We start from the raw sequence: 21,744 nt of genomic DNA on the forward strand, positions 1-21,744 counted from the left end.
ACAAGTTTCTTGTTCCCACATTCACTGTTTTATGGCAGCTTACATGACTTACCTTGGCTGCATGCTCTTCATCCTGGCCACACAAGGGAAGGTGCACTGATAGTCTGCTCTCGTTCCATTGGCCAAAGCAAGTTGCGTGACCAAACCTGCCTTCCGTGGGGTGTGGGTGTTTGGTCTTCCTCCGGGGATGGGGTGATGCATGTTCTTGAACAGCAATACAGTCTCCTGCACTCCTTCTCCCAGGATGCAGTAGGAGTGAGGAATACAGACCTGGGGGCCCCTTTTCCCAATCTGTAGCCAAAGGCCACAACAAAAGCAGCGGGCACTGTCATTGCTTTATTCCCATATTCCTGGCGTTCACGGTGGAAGCCCCCTGTGGGTTCTGCAGAAGTCCCCACATCCGTACATGTCGCCTAACTCCAACACGTGCCAGGGGGCTTTCTCTGATTGCAGGAACCTGCTCAGAGAATGTGTAGAACAGTCCCATATCATCCTTAAAACAGTCACTAACAGGGGCTGGGGATGTGGCTCAAGCAGTAGCGCACTCGCCTGGCACGCGTGCAGCCCGGGTTCGATTCTTAGCACCACATACAAACAGAGATGTTGTGTCCGCCGAAAACTCTCTCTCTTTAAAAAAAAACAAAACCACTCACTAACATTTATGTCCTAAGCACTTTCATACACAGGACCCCACTATTTAATACTGAAAATAACCACCTGAGGTCGATGGTGTAGTCACTTCCGTTTTCCGGTTGAGAAAACTGAGGCTCAGGGCTGGGGTTATGGCTCAGTGGTAAAGCGCTTGCCCCGTACGTGCAAGGCCCTGGGTTCGATCCTCAGCACCACATAAAATAAATAAATAAAATTATTTTTTTATAAAAAGAAGTATTTAGAAAAAAAAAAGGAAAACTGAGGCTCGGAGAGGAGCCTCCTCCGGGCACTGATTCTCCGGCCACTGAGTCTCTAACGTCCGTACTGGGACCCTGGCACCTCGACCTTGTAGCCACCTCAGTTGGTGTCGGCTGGTCTCCACCCTAGACATCTCAGAACCTGTCCTTCATTCTAGCCTGTCCCTGAGGATCTCTGAAGTGTGACTTAGTATAACCACCAAGTCTCAGGCACAGTTCATTCACGTGGATCAACTGTTCTTAAACGGCTCTTAATCGGCAGGATCGTTGGAGGCACTGGGGAAATGACCATGAAGGAGACCAATTAGGCCACTGCTCACCTAGAGCTTACATTCTCTTGAGGAGAGAAGAAACACAAGCCACAAAGGTGTGGGATGGTGATAAGTGCTACCCAGGGAATGAAAAGGAGGGTGAGGGGTTGGTGTAGGGCAGGCGCCTTTTTAGATGGGAAGACAAGAGAAAGCTTCTCCTCTGAGAGGGTCACCTTTGAGCTAAAAACTAAATATCAAGAAGGTGTTAGCCATGGAAAGCTAAGGGGGGAGAGCATCCCACAGACAGTGTTAATAATAAAATACTCTCCTGCAGGTGGCAGATCTTCATTAGCACAAGCCATACATTAGTTCTGTGCTTCGAAGGACTCCAGCTTCATCCCCCCACACCTTCTCTTCTCACTTTTGCTTGGCACTGTTCAGAATCTGGAATCAGCCCTGACTTCAAGACTTCAAGACTCTCCTGCAGCTCTGTATGGTACTCCGTGGCATGGCACTACAGTTGTATGGTGCTACTTTCTCTCTCTGCCTCACTTCTAGAGCCCTAGACTGAGGACATGTGGGGCTGGAATCTCTCTCTCTCTCTCACAGCCCCCTGCCCCCTCCTTCCATGTTGGGAATGTGCTAGATACACAGTAGGTGTGTCAAGAAATGCAGAACAGAGGGTTCTCTAAAGGTGCTGTTGACACACCACCTTGCTCTATGAAATCTTGCCTGATACCCATTTCCTTCTTCCCTTTCCATGCTTCCTTAGCGCTTGGCAATAGTCCAGTGAAGTATTTAATACATCATTAGTGGGCTGGGGATATAGCTCAGTTGGTAGAGAGCTTGCGTTGCCTGCACAAGGCCCTGGGTTCAATTCCTAGAACCTCAAAAAAGAAAATCCTTAGTTATTAACATATCAATCTTCCCCTCCAACTGCACATCAAGGGCAGCAAATTCAAATGCCCACAAAGGCCGGGCAGAGAAGGCATATGACAGTAGTAAGCGAGAGCAACTGGATGGTAATTGCAAACTAATTTCCACGTCAGGCTACAAAGTCGAATTTCTATGTGAAATCTCTAATCATTTAAATGTAGGAATTTAATTACCTTGAAGATTAAGTGAACCCTCATTTTAACCTGTTTTCTACGGTCTAACAAAATACCTGAGGCTGAATGCTTTATAAAGAAAAAGGGTTTATTTAGCTCACCATTTTGGAGCTGGAAGTCCAAGATCAAGCAGCCCCATCTGTTCAGTATCATGGCAAATGGCCCCATGGTGACCCACAGAGGAGACAGGAAGCCAGAGAGCTTGGGGTGGCCTTTCTTTTTTTGTTTGTTTTTAATAACAACTTACACTCCTAAGAACTAGCTCACTCCAGGAAAACAGCATTAATTCCATATAAGGGCATGTCCCCCCATAACCTGATCGCCTTCCATAGGCCCTGCCTCTTACAGGCTCCCCCACCCCAATACCACCACATTGGGATCAGGTTTGCAGCACATGAACCCTTGGAGAATGAACCATGGATCCCAGTCCCTCCAGTGTATCTCACCTTGTTCATTCTCAGTATCTCACAGAGGGGATGATAGATAATAGGTGGTCATCAATATTTGTTAATGAACAAATGGAAAATTAAACTTTATGAGAATGAATCAGACCAGCTCCTCTCAACCAAGTGCACCTAAGACTGAAATGGTCATCCTGTGGCTTAGCCGAGGTTGGGTTCTGATGAAGCAGAGGATGGGCTTTGTTTCCTGTGGGATACAACTGAGGGTTTCAGTTTGTTGTCTTTATTGCTTCTCTGTCTCAAATGAGGTCGAAAGTCTCCAAAACAAGCTAATTTCCAGAGGTGTCTCTGCTGGATTCAGACACTGATCAGACAGCTAGCTCCTGACGAAGGGCTTAGAATCCAGAAGTGTGACGTTGGTGTTAACAGAACCATACATATTAACACTGGAAGCTTACTTAGTGTCACCAAGGGACTAAACTCCAGTAGTTAGTACAACCCAAATTAGCAGAGGACAAAACTGGGAAAGCATCCCACTGGAGGACGGGATTCTTGGGCCTTGATGGTCCTCCCCTCTCCTCTTCCTGCCTTCAGTGCTCTGCTTGGAAGAAGCCACGTAACACCCCAGGTCACAGGCCTCCAGACTGGTTAACAACACTGAGTGCTGGCAGTAGACTCTTTCCATACTAACACCAGGACTGCTACCCTGAAAGGATTTCCCTGGAAACAGAATTTGATTGAACACAAACACAGTCAACCCTCAATATCCATCCTCCCAGGATTCCCCTCAGATACCAACATCCAGGGATGCTCAAGTCCCTCATGTAAAATGGCCCAGCATTTGCATAAACCTTATGGGTGCCTTCCCATACACTTTTAAGTCATCTCTATGGTACTGATAGTACTTAATACAATGGGAATGTTGCATAAATAGTTATACTCTATTATTTAGGGAATTGTGAAAAGAAAACAAATTCTGCACCTGTTCAATGTAGATGCAATTTTTTGCAAGTTTTCTTTTGTTTTATTGGTACTGGGGATTGAACCCAGGGGCATTCAACCAATGAGCTGTATCCCCAGCCCTTTTTCACATTTATTTATTTATTTTTTTGACACTGGGTCTCTCAAAGTTGCTTAGGGCCTTGCTAAGTTGCTGAGGTTGGTCTTGAATTTGTGATCCTTCTGCCTCAGTCTCCTGAGCCTCTGGGATTACAGGTGAGTGTCATCACGCCAGCTCAGAAGCCTTTTTGATTTACTGTTGATTGAATCTATAGATGTGAAAGCCATGAGAACAGAGGGCTATTTGTATTCTGCTACCAAAGTCCCCAAAGGGCATCTAGGAGCTGTGATTTAAGGATTGGGTCCTTCCTACTTGACCGTCACCTATAGCACCTGGCAGAGGGCTTTCAACACACACACACACACACACACACACACACGTGCCCACTGTGTGCCAGATACTGTTCTAAACAATGGTTCTCAACGAGTTGTGCAGGTAATCCTCGGGTCTCCAAAGTCCCTTTTGGGTGTTCTCAAGGTTAAAAAAAAACCAACATAACAATGCTAAACATTATTTATCTTTTCCACTCTCATTCTTTCATGAGTACATAGTAAAACTTTCCAGAGGCTACATGATGTTTGACAGGTTATGATTCTTGTGTTTTGAAGGTTTCTCAGTTTTCTTTTCAAATACAGTAAATATCAATAGGTACAACTCACATAATGAGTTCTTTAAAGTTTTCAATCATGTTTATGAGCAAAAAGAATTTGAAGCAAAACTTTTGAGATCCCCATTATTCTAGACAACGTGAGAAGCTTGTAAGTGCAGGGCACAGTAGTATAGAACTCTAATATAGCTCCTGGGGAGGCTGCAGCAGGAGGATCACAAGTTTGAGGCCAGCCTCAGCAACTTAGTGAGACCTTGTCTCTAAAAAAATTTGAAAGGGCTGAGGATGTAGCTCCGGATAGTGAATCCCTAGGTTCTCCCCAGTCCAAAAAAAGCAAAAGCAAAAACAACTCTCATTTGTTCAAGTATTATGTCAGCTAAAATAAAACAGAAAATAATAAAATATGACATGTAAGATTTCCCCATTTGTCTGAAGTTTAAATTTTTATTGTGAATTGAATTATAAATACATAAGAATTTATCATGATGTGTGTACCATTTAAAGGAGTTAATTAAGATATAAAATATTGCTTATACTTTAAAACTCCACTAGAAGCCCTCAAAGATAAACTGTCTGTCTCCTTCACAAAAAGGAACCTTTACTCTAATTTTGGAGTCCAGCACCCCCAGGGCACTTCTTTCAGTTTTACTATCTACATATGTATCTGTAAGCGATACATTGTTTTATTTTGGAAAACAAAGAGGCAAGTTCACCCAGCCTTCAGGAAGGGGCAATACTGCTTGAACACACCAAGTCTCCCAGGAGAAAATAGGCTGGGCCGAGTGTGGCCGCACAGCCTGGCTCCAGCTGGTTTTGGAGCCGCCTTCTGGGAGGTCAGTGGGTTTGTGGCATCAGCCAGAGCTGTGGGATGAGCCAGGTCCTGTGGTCTGGCAAAAATAGTTCATGGGGTTTGGGGATGTGGTCCAGCCCGTGTGATGCGCAGGGTCTGGTTCTCAGCACTGCAAAAATTAAATTAAATTAAATTTTAAAAAAGTTTAAATCATGTTTAATCCCAGTGACTCCGGAGGCTAGAGCAGGAGGATCGAAAGTTCAAGGCTAGCTTCAGCAACTTAGCGAGGTCTTAAGCAACTCAGTGAGACCCTGTCTCTAAATAAAAAATTAAAAAGGGCTGGGGATGTGGCTCAGTGGTTAAGTGCCCCGGGTTCAATCTCCAGTACCAAAAAAAAAAAAAAAAAAAAGGAAACTGATGCATTTGTTTGTTTGTTTTTCTCCTCAGCCTGATGCCTACCTCCAAGCCCAGGCCTCAGGAATGGCCCGAGCTGAACACTTCTGTGAAGCTATGCGGGTGTCATAGCAGTAACAGGGAACCCTGGAGCACCCGGCCGGGGCAAGGCGGGCCTGTCTGCTGAGTCACAGGCCTCCCTCTGGACCGGTTGAACGGCTTCTGCACAGTCTGAGGCAGAACTGCACCACTCTAACAGAACCCCAGCTTCCCCAACCTGCACCTCCCCACCTCATGCCTAGGGCTCAGGGGGACTTCTTTCACTTCGAAAGCCTACGTGGGAAAGGGTCGGGGGTCTTAGAAGTCTGCACTGTTTTGAACTTGTGATCCTCCTGCCTCAAACATTTTTAAGCGTCCCCACCAGGTTGATAACTGGGCTGAGAACAGAATCCTAGACTGCAGATGGTTTCGTGTGGACTTTGGAAGGCATGGGGTCCTCTGGTTCTTTGCGTCCCCATGAGAAGTCTCAAATTATTCTGATTCAGGTTGGTTTTCCACTCCCCCCCCCCATACACACACCTTTTTGGAAGTTTTTGGAATCTTCCTTTTTCCCTGAAATTTCCCAGCGGCATGCCTTAATCCGGGTCTATTTTCATCCATCCTGCTCAGCGCTCCGTAGGCTTCTTCATTTGGAAATTTTGCCTTCTGCAGAACTTCTTGAATTTACCATTAAAGATCCCCCCCGTTTTCTCTTCCTCTAGAACACCTGGTATTTTCCTTCTTTCCTATTTTCTGTTTCCTTGTGCATTTTGCTCTAATTTCCTTTCTTTCTTTTTTTTCTTCCTGTACTGGGGATTGAACCTAGGAATGCTCTACTGATGAACTAAATCCCCAGTCCTTTTTTTTTTTTTTAGAGAGAGAGAGAGATTTTTTTTAATATTTATTTTTCAGTTTTCGGTGGACACAACATCTTTATTTTATTTTTATGTGGTGCTGAGGATCGAACCCAGCACCCTGTGCATGCCAGGCGAGCGCGCTACCGCTTGAGCCACATCCCCAGCCCCTTTGAATGTTTTCTAATGGTACCCTGTTTTTTGCCCTTCAGAGATGTAATAATCTTTTCATATCTCTCTGAAGACAAAATAGTTAAAAAAAAAAAAAAAAGTCAGGCGCGGTGGTGCACGCCTATAATCCCAGCAGCTCAGGAGGCTGAGGCAGGAAGATCTCCAGTTCAAGGCCAGCCTCAGCAACTTAGTGAGGCCCTAAACAACTCAGTGAGACCCTGTCTCTAAATAAAATACAAAAAAAGGGCTAGGGACAGGGCTCACTGGTTGAGTGCCCCTGGATTCAACCCACAGTACAAAACAAACAAATAAATAACCCCAGTCCCTCAGTTATCTATTTCCTCCAGTCTCTTCCACTCTGGTTCAGGGTTTTCTGTGAATGTGAGTGTTCCTTAGCTCTCTTCTGTGAGATGCTAAGAAACTAATTGGCGGCTCTGAGCACTAAGGCTGTTCCCTGGGAGGTTCACCGCAGGGTGGTCTGGGAGGCTCTTGCTGGGAAGCCCCAGATGCCAGTGTTTGTAAGTCTGCCCTGAAGCGAGTCATCTTCCAGTGCCCGCCCTGGAGGGCGAGGGCCTGGTTGCCAGAGTTCTAGGAAATGCGTTAGGGCTTGAGGGCTGGGCGACCCGTAGTGCTGTTTCCACCTCAGCATTGAAATACGTTTGTTTCCTTGTCCCTCATTTTCTATGCAACTCCCATGTCCTTAACTGTCCCTGGCGTCCCCCAATCCAGAGAAGCTATTTTATCCCTTGGGATAATCTTGCGATTCTTTTCTCAAGGGTGGGAGTGGGGGGATGGCAGGAGAGGGGAATCTAGGAATCTAATTGCTTCCTAAATAGCTCCCCCCACCAGTCCTTACTTTAGCACCACCCCCACCCCTCCATGCGCAGAGGGACCCAAGCTGCCAGTTTCCTGGGCTTTGGCAGAGGCCGCTGTGTAAATCACACGGTGCTCAGCCTTCCCACGGCTGCCTTGGACTGTCCTTGCCAAGCCTGCCAGCTCAGTGACCACAGTCCTTCTCTTCTCGTGGCTGTGGTTTCCCATCCTGTTTTTCTAAACAGTGTGGGTATATGCCTATTTTTTTTCTAATTCCTCTTCCAGAAGTTTTAGGGGGTTTCAGGAGAGACCAAATTAGATACATATGTTCAATCTGGTGTAATCTGAACTCTACCCTAAAATGCTGAAATTCGATCTGCTCCTTAAAGTTTGGCAAAGTTCTGCACAAAGGAGGCTCCATACATGCAGCTTGCCCCGCAGCCTTTGTGCATGTGAGCACACCTCGGGCCGCAGCCGACATGGTACCAGCCTCAAGAGGTCACCTAGGCAGGGCAGACGGCCATGCTCCAGGGAACATAATACAAGGTCACTGTCCCTCACCCAAAGTCCTTGGGATCAAATGGGGTTTGGATTTCAGAATTGATCCGATTTTAGAAAGGTCACATAGGGCATGCGTGGTTACTCTCATAGCCCTTGAGTGGACACTGACTTAGTATTGAATACATCCCCATTCCTACTGTGAAATATGTGGCTATTCACACCAAGTAGAGTTTTTTTAAAATACTAAAAATAGTCTTGTATCCATCCAGGACAAGATTTTTTTAATATTTATTTTTTTTAGTTGTATTTGGATACAATACCTTTATTTTATTTATTCATATGTGGTGCTGAGGATCGAACCCATGGCCTCGCATGTGCTAGGCCAGCACTTTATCACTGAGCCACAACCCTGGCCCCCAGAGCAAGATGTTTTTAAATTATTTTTTAGTTGTAGATGGACACACAATATCTGTGTTTATTTTATTTATTTATTTATTTATTGGGGTGCTGGGGATTGAACCCAGGGCCTGTGTGTGCAAGGCAAGCACTCTGCCAACTCTACCTATTCATTTATTTTTTAGGTGGGAGGATCGAACCAGTGCCTCACACATGCTGCGCAAACCCTGGCCCCTGAGCCACAGCCCCCAGGGCAGGATGTCAAGCCAAAGGAGTTAACAAACCAAGTCCAGTCTTCGGTTTAGGGATTTCTGAGCAGCTGATAAGACCTGTGTTCTCTCCATCTTAGTCCCTTTGCAGCCGTCACCAGATGGTTTAGACTGGGTGACTTTTAAACAATAGAACTTTAGTTTCCATAATTTCGGAGGTCGGAAGTCCAAGAGCAAGACTCTGGCACACGCAGGGTCTGGTGAGAGCTCTCTCTCTCTCATTGCTGTGTCCTCCCCTAGGGGAAGGGGTGGACAGATCCCTCATCTGTCCTTCGTAAGGCTCCAATCCCATTCATGAGGGATCCGACCTCACAGCTCATCACCTGCCAAAGTCTCCATCTCTAAGAACATCCCATTGGCAATTAATTTCCAACCCAGGGATTCGGGTGACGTGTTCAGAACACAGCACTCTGCAATGTATTCAGCTGTGGAAATGAAGAAAGGACAGGGTATAGACTGGGGGGAGGGGAAGGCCCGCGAGGTGATATCCGAACTAGACCTTGACGGTGGAGAATGAGCTCATGGAAAGGAAAAGGAAGATCCAGACAGAGCGCAAAGGCCCTGAGGCCTGGAGGGTCACTACTGTCTGCTGCAGGAGGAACTCAGCCGCGAGGCAGCTTGGTCTGGGTTCTAGGGCCAGGTCCCTTTCTGCTCAGGATGAGTCTGCTCTTTCAGCAGAAGCTTCATTTCATGGCAGGGTGGTGAGAGAGGTCAGCAGGGGCAGGTCATGGCAGCTGCCTGGCCCCACCAAGAAGTTTGGCATCTTTCCTCAAAGTGTGTAGTCCAAACACTTTTAAAGAGTCCAAGAGGTCAAAATCACTTTTGTAATAATGTTAACACATTATTTACTTTGTTGACACTTATCATGATGGCACAAATGTAAATTTGAGTGAGAGAAAAAAAACACGTTACTTAAGAACATTCTTCACAAAACAGTGAAGTTGTGATTTTTATTAGGCCTTGGCCTTCAAGTTCACAACTTCCTAATAGTCTGTGAGGGCATGGCACATATGCATAAAGCAATGCCATTTCCTACCAAAGTACCTTGGTATCACTCAGAAAAGCCTGGTGCCATTGTTCAGATGTGCAGCAAGCCATTATTTTTCCACAGGATACAATTTTTGCTCGAAAGAACAATTGCCAAACCAATTATGGTTATTCAGATTCCAGATTTTAGGCAGATATTTTCTTGAGAATAAATGCAGTGAACCTGTTACTTCAAGGATAACAACTGACAGTATTTGTTGCCAATGATAAAAATTTGAGCTTTTGAACAAAAATTTAAATGTTGGAAATTTGACTCTGTGGATTTGATGTCTTCCTAATAACTAAAAGCATTTTTCAGTGAGATCAGGGGTAACATGAACAAATGATGTTTTTCAACATTCAACAGTATAGAGCAACATTAGAAAAATCTGCATGAGTCTGTGAACAATATTTTTTTCCTTTCCACAGCCCATTTTTTATTTTGAGATAGGGTCTCACTAAGTTGCTTAGGGCCTCACTAAGTTGCTGGGGCTGGCCTCAAACCTGTAATCCCCTTGCCTCAGCCTCCCAAGCTGTTGGGATCACAGGTATGCACCACCACGCCCAGCCTGAATTAATATTTTCCACAGGATGTTGCAAAATCATGCGTAAATGAAATAGCCGTTCAAAAAAACAAATAGATCTAATGTAACAGACTCAGAAAAGTTCATTGATATTGAAACCATATTCCACATCACAACTAACCTTTGACCCATTTGTCCCATCAGCCAGATGTGGAACACCTATAAAAATTTAAGCAACAAATTGAGCAACAAATACACCACTTGGGGTCACTCTGAAATAATTCTTGTTTATAGAATTGAAAACTTGGGACATATTGGGTTAAGAAACCACACTTGTTCAATTTTGGTGTTGTATCAAAAAAGACTATTCACAATGATATGAAACATTATTAAAATAGTCCTCATTTTTCTTTTTTTTTTTAAGTGTTTCAGTGGTAATGGGAGAAGATTTTTTTTTAAAGAGAGAGGGAGAGAGGAGAGAGAGAGAGAGAATTTTTAATATTTATTTTTTAGTTTTTTCAGCGGACACATCTTTCTTTGTATGAGGTACTGAGGATCAAACCCGGGCCGCATGCATGCCAGGCGAGCCCCCTACCGCTTGAGCCACATCCCCAGCCCAGTCCTCATTTTTCTAAGTGAATATTTGTGTGAGGTCTGATTTTCTTCACAAACTTCAACCAAAAAGATGTAGTGAGTGAGACACATTGATGGGAATCAAGTTGAGAATCAAGCCATGTTCTATTAAAGCTGGGTGATCAGGGCTGGGGATATAGCTCAGCTGGTAGAGTGCTTGCCTTGCATGCACAAGGCCCTGGGTTCAATCTCCAGTACCACACACACAAAAAGAGCTACATGCTCAAAGCGCTTGCAAAACTGTGAAACAATGCCACTTTGTTCAGGAGGTATTTTTATCTTGAGAGATTTAGCTGTTTTTCACAAATATGTGCACATGTACTGGGTTTGCTATTTATATTTTTAATTAATTAATAAACATTTGAAAATATTGTCAGTTTTCATTTCTAATATGGTAATTTTTTTTTTTTAACCAGAGATTGAACCCAGGGGCCTTATCTACTTAGCCACATCCCCAGTCCTTTTTATTTTTTGTTTAGAGACGGGGTCTTGCTAAGTTGCTTAGAGACTCACTAAGTTGCTGAGGCTGGTGTTTTTTTGTTTTTTGGTTTTTTTTCCCCTTAATTTTTAAAAATTTTTTTATAGTTGCAGATGGACAGGATGCCTTTATTTTATTTGTTCGTTTTTATGTGGTGCTGAGGATCAAACCCAATGCTTCACATGTGCTAGGCAAGCGCTCTGCCACCCAGCTGCAGCCCCAGCCCTGGAAGCTGGCTTTGAACTCGCAATCCCCCTGCCTCAGTCTCCTGTGCTGCCGGATTACAGGTGTGCTCCGCCATGCCTGACCTACTATGGTAACTTTTGATCAGAGTAACCCACATAAACAAAAGCTCTTTGGGGTTCTCAATAGCCTTTAAGACTGTAGGGAGGTCCTGAAACCACAAAATTAGAGACAAACCATTGCTAGCAGCAAAAAGGAGTTGGTGGTGGATAGGAACAGAGGAGAGATTTTGTTCTGGAAAGACCCTTCTAAAGCAGTGTCTGGCTGTTGCCCCCACTGAGGGAGCCAGGTGTGCTGAGAGGAGAATGAAGGGGCAACAGGGGTGGGAAAGGAGAGAATTTTCACAAGGAATGCTCCAGAAGTAGAATGCAAGACTTGCTGAGTCCGTCCACCCTGGTCCCCATTGCTCCCCCAGAGCATCCCTTGGGGCCTACCCATTCCTTAGAGTCTTGGCTGTCCTGTCTGATGGCTATCAAACTTAAGGTGTCCCCAAGTAGGGTTCTTGATTTCTCCCAACTCAAACTTGCTCCTTACACTCTTCCACATCTTAGTAAATAGATACAATTCCATTCTTCCAGTTGCGTAGGTCCAAAACCTTGAAGGCATTAAGCCCAGCATATCCAGCCCACCCATCTCCAAAGTGTTTCCCTAATCCAAACCCCTCTCACGTCCTCCACTGGCTCTCTGACCGCCTCTACCTCCCTCTTACTCTCCGCCTGTCCTGCTTGCTTTCTCGATCCTTCCCTATGCTAAGCACATCCCCAACTTGGGCCATTGCGCTGGTTATTCCTCTGCCTGGATTGCCACCTCCACCCCACCTCACTTCCTGATTCAGACACCCTGCCTGACCCAAGACACCCCGCCCAGCGATATCTACATGTTTTGATTTTTGAGGGGGAAGTTTAGAAACCACTTATCTTTCAACAAGATGATCTCCGTCTGACACAATCCCTGACGGTCACTGGTACAATAGCTCATATTCACTGAACTCTGGCGGTGTCCCGGCATTCCCTCATTACGCTTTCCGGCAACCGGTGAAGCCAGTGCCACCATCTCCATCTCACATCTGAGAAAACTGAGGCAAAGGGGGACTAAGTAACTAGCCCAGGATAACACATTCTAGTTACTGTCACAGCAAGTGTTAGAATCCAGTCCCTTGGCCCTATGGTCCTCACTCCTAATCATTCTACCTCGATCAATGAATCTGGAAAGACTCTCAACATTATCATGAAGGAGTTGGGCCACAATCTCTAAGGTGCTTCCGGTTCTGGTTCTGTGGGTTGTGAGCTTGAGGTTCTACCTATATATAACATGCATAGTATCGGTTAACTGACTAGTCAGCTAATTCATTTATCCAACAAATATTTATTTATTTATGTCAGCTTCTGGACTAGGCATTACTATACATCTTCTTTAATCCTAAAATGTAGGAATTATGATATCCATTTTATAGATGAGGAAACTGAGGCTCATAGAACTGATCCAGGATGGTGGAGATATTATTAGGGACAAGATCAGAGTCAGGAAGGCCAGGCAGGGCGGCACACAGCTGTCATCCCAGCCGAGACGGAGCAGAGGCAGGAGGATCTCAGTTCAAAGCCAGCCTCAGCAATTCAGTGAGGCACTAGGCAACTCAGTGAGACCCTGTCTCTAATAAAATACAAAATAGGGCTGGGGATGTGGCTCAGTGGTCGAGTGCCCCTGAGTTCAATCCCTGGTACAAAAAAAAAAAAAAAAAAAGATCAGAGTTAGGGTCTTAGGTTTGTTCGAAACACCCAAGATCCTTCCCTGCTCCCAGCCTGGTTCTCTACTAGCAAGAGGGGGCCTTTAGAGCTCTATACGCAGGAGATCCAGATGAAGCTACTGACAGGCCTATAGGGATGGGGACAGGTGCTGCCTCTTGTCCTCCCAGGCAGGGTTCAGAGTCCACGGGCACCAGCGTGGTCCAGAACGCTTGGCTGGGGAGTTTGAAAATGAGACCTCTTACCAAGTCCCTTTATCTTCGTCCTCTCCTTTCCCTCCAGCCTGCTGTGGTCAGTGTCAACCACTGTCACACAACTTGCGCCTCCTTTGCCGAGGCCCAGCCGGTGATCCCCAGGTAATTCACCAGCAGCAGCCCTTGACCATCAGCCTACATACTCCCAAGGGCTGCTTTCAAATCCGCCATCGCAGAACGCTCTGCAGAGGCTACGGAGAGCTACAGCAGACCCATCAAATCGCTTATTCAGGGACCAAGCCACGGAGGCAGAGAGTGAGACTGGCTCCAGGGAACTCAGCCTAGCCAGGAAACAGGGCAGGGTCACGTGACGGGCGTCCCCAGGCTGGCAGCACAAATGGAATCACAGGCGCAGTAATGCCGGGATTGCAAACGCTGGAGGCCCGCACCCATTTCGTGGCAGGAAGTCCAGCGTTTTGCTAAGGTTTTCCAAGAACGCCCAGGGGCCCAGGGCGTGCAGGGCCGGCCGCGCTCTGCCCGCCCGCAGGCTGCTGCAGAAGCTCGGGTGCGCCCCCTGGAGGCGGGTCCCCACAGGCCCTTCCTCCCAGGCGGAGACGTGGCAAGCCTCGGTCTCGGGTTAGGAGCGGGCAGCCCAGGAAGTACCTCCTAAGGGTAGGTTTTGAAATGAGGGGAGAAGAAAACGTCGGTCTTCGTGCTAAAAAGTCTCCCAGCAAAGATGCCACACGGTCCCCAAAGATTACAGACGTTAACTTCATGCCTGACGGGCTCCCCGTTTCCTCCAGGGGGCGCGCGCGCTCCCTGCCAGGATCCCTTCTGGGGTCCGCGGCCCACGTGTCTCATTGTCTCCGCTCCCGGCCACCCCGCGTGCGGTGCCGTGAGTCCAGAGCCGCGAAATAAACCCCCTGCCCTCGAGGTGAGAGATCTGAGAGCCGGACCACCCCAGCGTAGGGCGGGAACAGAATGAGAATATTTACTGAGCCTTCTTGCATTGACCACAATTCTGGGACTTTTAACATATTCTCGTCCCTTTAGTCCTCCCAACAGCCATACGAGGTGGACACTACTCTACCTCCGTTTCACAGTCAAGAGCTGAGGAATAGGGAGGTTAAGTAACTTGCTCAGTGTCCCCAGGCTAGTGATGGCAGAGCACGATTCAAATCCGGGCTGTCTTGTGGGGACCCAGCTCAGCCCACACACCACGCCGGGCTGTGAGGAGGCTCCTGGAGGTGGCCAGTGGCTCGGAGAAGAGGACAGCAGAGATGTTCCATGGATGACAGTTCCTGTGTCTACCTGGCTGCACAGTCGTCTGCAGTCATTTGCTCATTCATCTAGACATTCTGTGGATGTGATTCCTTTATAATTAGTTTACTTCAAGTAAGAAGATTATCCTAGATAATCTGGGTGGGTCTCATTCCATCAGTTGAAAGACTCAAAGAGTAGAACTGAGCCCCTTTGAAGAAGAAAATCTGCCTGGGGACCGTGGTTTTTACCTTGTCTCAAGAGCATCAGCCCTCTTCCACAGGCTGCCCTCCGGCCGTGAACTTGCCTAGCGAGTGCCCACCGAGCACAGAAAACTATTTCCTGCAATAAGTGCTCTCTACACATGCATGTGTAGTGGTCAGTGAGCATCCGTAGGGATGGGTTCCAGGACCCCCACAGATACCACAATCTGGGGATGCTCAGAACACTTATATAAAATGGCATAGTATTTGCATATAACCTACTTGCATCCTCTTCCAAAACTTAGATGTGTCGGAATTACTTATAATACCTAATACAATGTAAATGTAGTTGATAGACTGTCATTTGGGGAATGATGATAAGAAAAAAGATCTGTACATGTTCCAGGCAGGTGCAGTTTTTTCCCCAAATGTTTTCCATCTGTGGTTGGTTGGCTCTGCTGATGTGGAGCCCACTGATAGGGAGGGTGGGATGGAGCTCTCTCTCTCTTCATCTAGCTATATCTGCATCTTTCTATCGTCTGTATTTGTCTTACTGATTCTTTGTCTCTGATTCATCTAGTTGAACTTGACTGACTCTGACCAGGCAGAACTTGCTAGGGCAGTTCGTGACACCCCTCCCTAGGACTTGGTTCAATGCAAGTCCCTTGTGGCCAGCTGCGACCCTGGAGGGGGGTGCTCTAAACCGAGGTCACATTTCCATCATCAATGGGAATGAAGAGTCAATCAAGAAGTTTAGTTCAGAGGCTGGGGTTGTGGCTCAGTGGTAGAGCACTTGCCTAGGCATGTGTGAGGCGCTGGGTTCAATTCTTAGCACTGCATATAAATAAGTAAAATAAAGGTCCATCAACAACTGAAAAAAAGATAAAAAAAAAAAGAAGTTTAGGGGTTGGAGTTGTGGCCCAGAGGTAAGAGCGCTCACCTAACACATGTAAGGCACTGGGTTCAATCCTTAGCACCACAGAAAAAAATAAAATAAAGAAATTGTGTCCACCTATAACTAAAAAATAATTTTTTTTCCAAAAAAGAAGTTTACTTCAGATGTTGAAAAATAAAGAAAGTGACATTTTGGCTGGGATCTACATGTACTCTGCCACTTTAACCGTCCACCCCACCACCGCAGGGACAGACAGCAGTGGCACTGAGCACACCACACAGCAGCAGCAGCGCCTCCTGCAGGAGGAGCACCCGGCGGCTGCACCTCCTTTTACTCAACTTCATTTAACTTAATGCTGCCAGGCAACTGGGAGGAGGATGGTTTTAACCCTATTTACAAAAGAGAAGCGGAGACCCGCGTGGATGACACGGTGGCTGCAGTCTCTGCAGCAGTGAGAGTCAGGACGCGAGACCCAGCTCTTTGCCTCCAAAGCTGCCCCTCAACCGCTGCGGCTGCTGCCTCCAGGAAACTCTGACTTTGCCTCCCAGACCCACTGTTTCTGCTCCTTGTTTGCCACGACTGACCTTTACCCCCCTAGCATTTGCCTCATGTCCTTCGGTCACCCCAGGACTCACCAGGAGGCTACCAGGCTGTTTCACTCTGCTCCAGGCTGAAGGTGCTATTGTCATCCCTGCCTTAGGTTGGGTCATTGCTACTGCCCGTGGGACTCCCACAGGCCAGCTGTCTCCCCCTGCTTCCTCTTCCTAAAAATGCTCAATCTTAGGATCCTTGTAGAGTTACAGGTGGCCATGTGACATAAGGAGAGTCTTCTGGGAAAGATTTATCTTCCTGGCCAAATTAGAGTATGAGATAGATGGAGCAGGTGGGAGGGAAGGAGAGACCGAAGAAATGAGAGGAATACAGTCAAGTTCTCTTGGCTGTTTCAGCTGCCCCTGTGCTTGCTGGCTATGGGAGCAATGGTATGAGAATGTGATATCTGGAACTGTGTCAGCTATGTTGCAACCATGAAGTAATAAGCAAACGATGAAAAGGTAGCCTAGTCTGGATTACAGAGAACTTGGGTTCTTGATAACATAGTAGAGCAACTAAGGCTCATCACAGGAACTGCCTATATCAAGTTCCCTTGTTATTTGAGGCAATTAAATGTTTTTATTGTTTAAGCCACTTAATTTGAAGGTCTGCTACCTGTAGCTTAAAGCAAATTTTTTAAACTATTATCCTGCCCCACTGGAGCTAGGGAAAATATTTCCTCCTGACCAACATAGTATCTGGATTCAGCAGGTATTTTTAAATACTAGGTAAAAAATAAACAAAGACAAATATTAGATAACACAAGCAACAAAAGACAAGACAGACACATGGGTCTCATCAGAATTAAAACTTTGTGCATCAAAGGATAAAAGTGAGAGGACAATCTACAGAATGGAAGAAAACATTTGCAAAGCATTTCTCTAGCAAGGGCCTTGTATCCAGAATACATGAAGGATTCTTATGACTACAACCAAAAGAAAACCACTCAAAAAATAGATAGTACTTGAAGGTCCAAAGAAGTTATTCAAGTTCTTCAGAGGCCAAAAGGCAACACAATAAGGCGCTCAACATTGTAGTCAGTCATTAAGGAAATGCAAATCAAAGCCCTTGATGCCCTCTAGGATGCCTATAATCTAAAACAGCAGCAACGAAAAAGAAAAACCAAGTGCTTGTGAGGATGTGGAGAAATTGGAACCTTTGCGCATGCTCCTTGGGATGTCCAATGCTGGGGCTGCTATGGAAGAGAATGGGCATTTCCTGAAAAAGCTAAACATAGAATTGCAGAATGACTCAGCAGACCACTCCTAGATATGTGTGTCTCCCAAAGAAATGAAAACAGGCATTCAAACCCCAAATGGCAGGTCCGTCACAACAGAGCACCATTCAAGACAGCCCAAAGCTGGGGGCAGCAGGACAGCAGGTGCACATGGTCTCAGCACATAGCTTCACCTCCACCCGAAGGGCCTCTCAGACGCCAGGGTGATTGCCTAGGCCACCTCCCAGTACAGGGTCCAGTCAGAGGCTCAGGGAGAGAGGGCGACTCACTCATAGTCATGCAGGGAGTGAGAACAGAGCCCTGTGTGCCAACGCCAGGCCCCTGGAGGTGGGTCAGCTACCAGCCAGCCTCCCCCTCCCCAGGAATGGGACCACTCACATTTGGTTTCTTCTTCCCCATAGCTCAAGAGGTGGGGAAAGAGCAGATGTCCAGTTTCTATGTGGATCTAAAAATGAGGCTGGAGGGGCCTTCCACCAGTGTCACACATCTGTGCGGCATCTCCTGCCCTGTGGGCCAGCAGAACTTGACCCCCAGGTGATGGGGTAGCTGCATCTGCAGAGTACTGTAATGACAGGTTGGCCTTGGGGATCCCACGTCCGGAGGTGGGGTGTCCTAATACACCATGCAAATTCCCTTCGTAACCAAGGGAACAGATATGAATCCAAGGAACTAAATAAGAATTATCGATCACAGCAAAAGCCCTGCACAAGAGCTAACAGCTTTTAATTGGCTACTGTGATTTAACAAAATTGCCCTTTATTTCCTTTCATTTCATGTTACTTTATGTGTTGGGAGAAGTGCTTTGCCATTGAGCTACAATCCCCAGTCCTTTTAATTTTTTATTTCGAGACAAGACCTCGCTAAGTGCCCAGGCTGCCCTTGTACTTGAGATCCTCCTGCTTCCGCCTCCCACGTTGCTGGAATCACAGGTGTGTGCAGCCACGCCTGGTGCTATTTGATAGTTTTAGGAATAACTGTGATGTTTAGCAAAATGATAAGATTCTTTAGAGTAGTAACAATTAATAAGATAACATTTATACAGCGCCATAAGGAGCTGAGTGCCAGGCACTGTTCTAGTGTTTTATAAGTAGAGTGGTCCCTTGGTGTCAATGGGTGATGGGTCCCAGGACCCCCAGAGGCCAATATCTGTGGATGCTCTCCTCCCTTGTGTAAAATGGCCCGTGTTTGCATATCACCTGCTCTCACCCTCCCATTACTTTAGATCACCCCCAGGATAGCTACAATACCCAACGCGATGTTCATGCTATGCAAACAACTGTTACAATGTATCCTCTGGGGAATAACATCAAGAAAAAGTTCAGTAGATGTCATTTTCTTTCCACAGGGGTTGACTGAAGCGACAAGGTTGCATCCACAGATACAGAGGGCCGACTGTGATCTCCATCCTTGGAGTGACTCCATGGGAAGACGCTCATTATCTGCATTTCACAGAGGACAACAAGCACAGAGAGATCTAGTATATTGGCCAAAGTCACACAGTTGGGAAGCAGCAGAGCCTGCAGACAAGCCTGGCTCTAAAGTCAGGGCTGTCACCAGGAGGTGACAGGGCCTCTTCTGATATTATCCTTTAGCCTTCCAGCCTGCCTCACAGTCACGGGCACGTCCATGAACACTGTCCTGTGCAATTCAGGAATGTGAGGGGCCGGCCAGGAGGAGGGGCGTTCTCTCCCACCTCATGCTGCTGTGTGTTCCTGGTGGTGGGTCAGGGAGGCCACAAGAGGGGACTCAGGAGAGGCTCCGGAAAGCAGTGTGATGTCACACTCACAGGATACAGTGGCCACCTGGAAAAGCACCCCTAGATCAGGAGGTCAGGGGACAGGAGCATGGGAAGACCACGCCCGTGCTAGCGTTTCTGCAGGCGGAGCAGGCAGCTGACCAGAGGACTGGCCCATCTGAGTCATCAACGGCTCCAGCTACGGGGGCAGTCCTGGCCCCGGAATGAGGAAGGCCGAGGGCTGGTGCCTGCTGGGGCTCAGGGACTGCAGGGTGATGCTGGGCACGCTCATCGGCTGGCCCCAGGAGGGCCGGTCTCCCCAGCCAGAAAGGCTTCCAACCACCCAACCCTCATCATATACAGAAAACAGGAATCACAAGAAACAAATGACCCCAAAACCACACCACCAGGCCTGTGGGATTCTGTGGGCCTGGCCTGGTGCTGTGGGCTGCTCTCCATCTGCGTCTCTTCCAGGTGGCCCTGGGGGTGTTGGTGGGACCACAGCCCCCTCGAGACCCACCTGAGCAGGATCCCCTTCCAGCTCAGCCAGCGGCAGGATTCAGTCCTCTGAGGGCCTCTGGTCCCGGCTCACCCCAGGGCCGTGGGCTATGTCAAAGGGAGTGAGCGGGAGCCAGGGCCAGGGCCAGCAAGACCTGAGTCACAAGGTTTTGAAAAAACCCAGCCCCCCCCTTTTTTTTATATTTTATTTAGAGACAGGATCTCATAGAGTTGCTTTAGGACCTTACTAAGTTGCTGAGGCTGGCTTTGAACTCTCAATTCTCCTGCCTCAGCCTCCAGAATCGCTGGGATTACAGGTGTGTGCCACTGTACCCGGCCCCATTTCATTCATATATATATATATATATATATATATATATATATATATATAAATTGTACTTGGACACAATACCTTCATTTTATTTATTTTTTATGTGGTGCTGAATCCAGGGCCTCACATGTGTCAGGTGAGCGCTCTATGGTTGAGCCACAACCCCAGCCCCCCCATTTTAGCCATTTTTAAGTGTCCAATTCAGAAGCACATTCTGTCTTGTACAAACAGAATCATTATCCATTTCCGGAACTTATTCATTATCCCAAACAGAAACTTTGAACCCATTACACAGTAATTCCCTCATCAGCCCCCCGTGGCCTGCTACAGTCTCCCTGAGTGTGACCACTTGAGGGACCTTGCCGAGGTGGAATCATGCGGGAGTCTCCTTGGGACTGAGTAGCCTGTTTCGTAGACACACTGTCCTGGGGTTCACCTGTGTTGCAGCATGTGTCTTCTTTACAGGGCCGGATCATGTCCCATTGTGTATACTACATTTTGTTTACCCGTTCATCTTCCATGGACACTTGGGTTGTTTCCTCCTCTGGGCTTTTGTGAATCATGCTGCTCTGAACCTTGCTGGTCAGACATCTGTCCCAGCCCTGCCTTCACTCTTTGGGGTGTATTCCCAGAAGTGGATTGGCTGGACACACACTCATTCTACGTTTAACTTTTTTTTTTTTTTTTGGGTGCTGGGGATTGAACTCAGGGGCACTTGACCACTGAGCCACTCCCCAGCCCTATTTTATATTTTATTTAGAGACGGGGTCTCATGGAGTTGTGTAGCACCTCGCCATTCCTGCGGCTGGCTTTGAACTCGTGATTCTCTTGCCTCAGCCTCCAGAGCTGCTAGGATTATAGGCATGTGCCACCGCGCCTGGCTCTACATTTAACTTTTTAAGCAACTGCCATGATGTTTTCCAACATGGTGGAACCACATTGCATGTACCAGGGATCCTTACACCCTTGCCACTTCCTGTTATTTTCCAGTTTTAAATAATAGCCATCCTAATGATTTCGAAGTTGAATGTCATAAATTGTACGTCTTCTACAACTGGACCTCAGAGTCACATCACATCATTTTGCTGCATTCTATTTATAAGAAGCAAGTCATCTAGCCCAGACAGAAGGGGAGGGGACTTCACTAGGACCTAGATACCACGAGGCAGGTATCAATGGAAGCCACTAGAAAAGGCTGCCTGTCACAAATGGCACATTATTATTATTTGTTTATATTATTTTAAATGCAAGGCAGTATATTATTGGATTTGGAGCCATTGTGCTGGGAGCCATTAGCCAAGTAGGTATGACAATTTCCTTGCCAGCGTACCCCATGTTGCTGACATGTTGCAGTGACATTGAATGTAAGTGACCTTGCTCAAGGACCAAGGCAGATTAGGGTGTTCCCGGTTTTAAGATAATCGTGTTTAGGGCGTTCCCAGTTTAGGTTCCAGGTTTAAGGTTTAAGATTATTCCTGCTGGGAATAGGGCGTATCCTGCTGCCTGAGTTCCCCTTGAGTTCTCATGGGATTCAGACAGTATTTTTTGGGAGACAGAAGCCCAGTGGACGTGGATTTGGGCAGAGAACGTGG

Source organism: Marmota monax, unplaced genomic scaffold (assembly GCF_021218885.2).
Source record: "Marmota monax isolate L192 unplaced genomic scaffold, Marmota_monax_Labrador192_F-V1.1 WCK01_AAM20220418_F8-fsc00051, whole genome shotgun sequence".
Lineage (NCBI taxonomy): Eukaryota > Metazoa > Chordata > Mammalia > Rodentia > Sciuridae > Marmota > Marmota monax.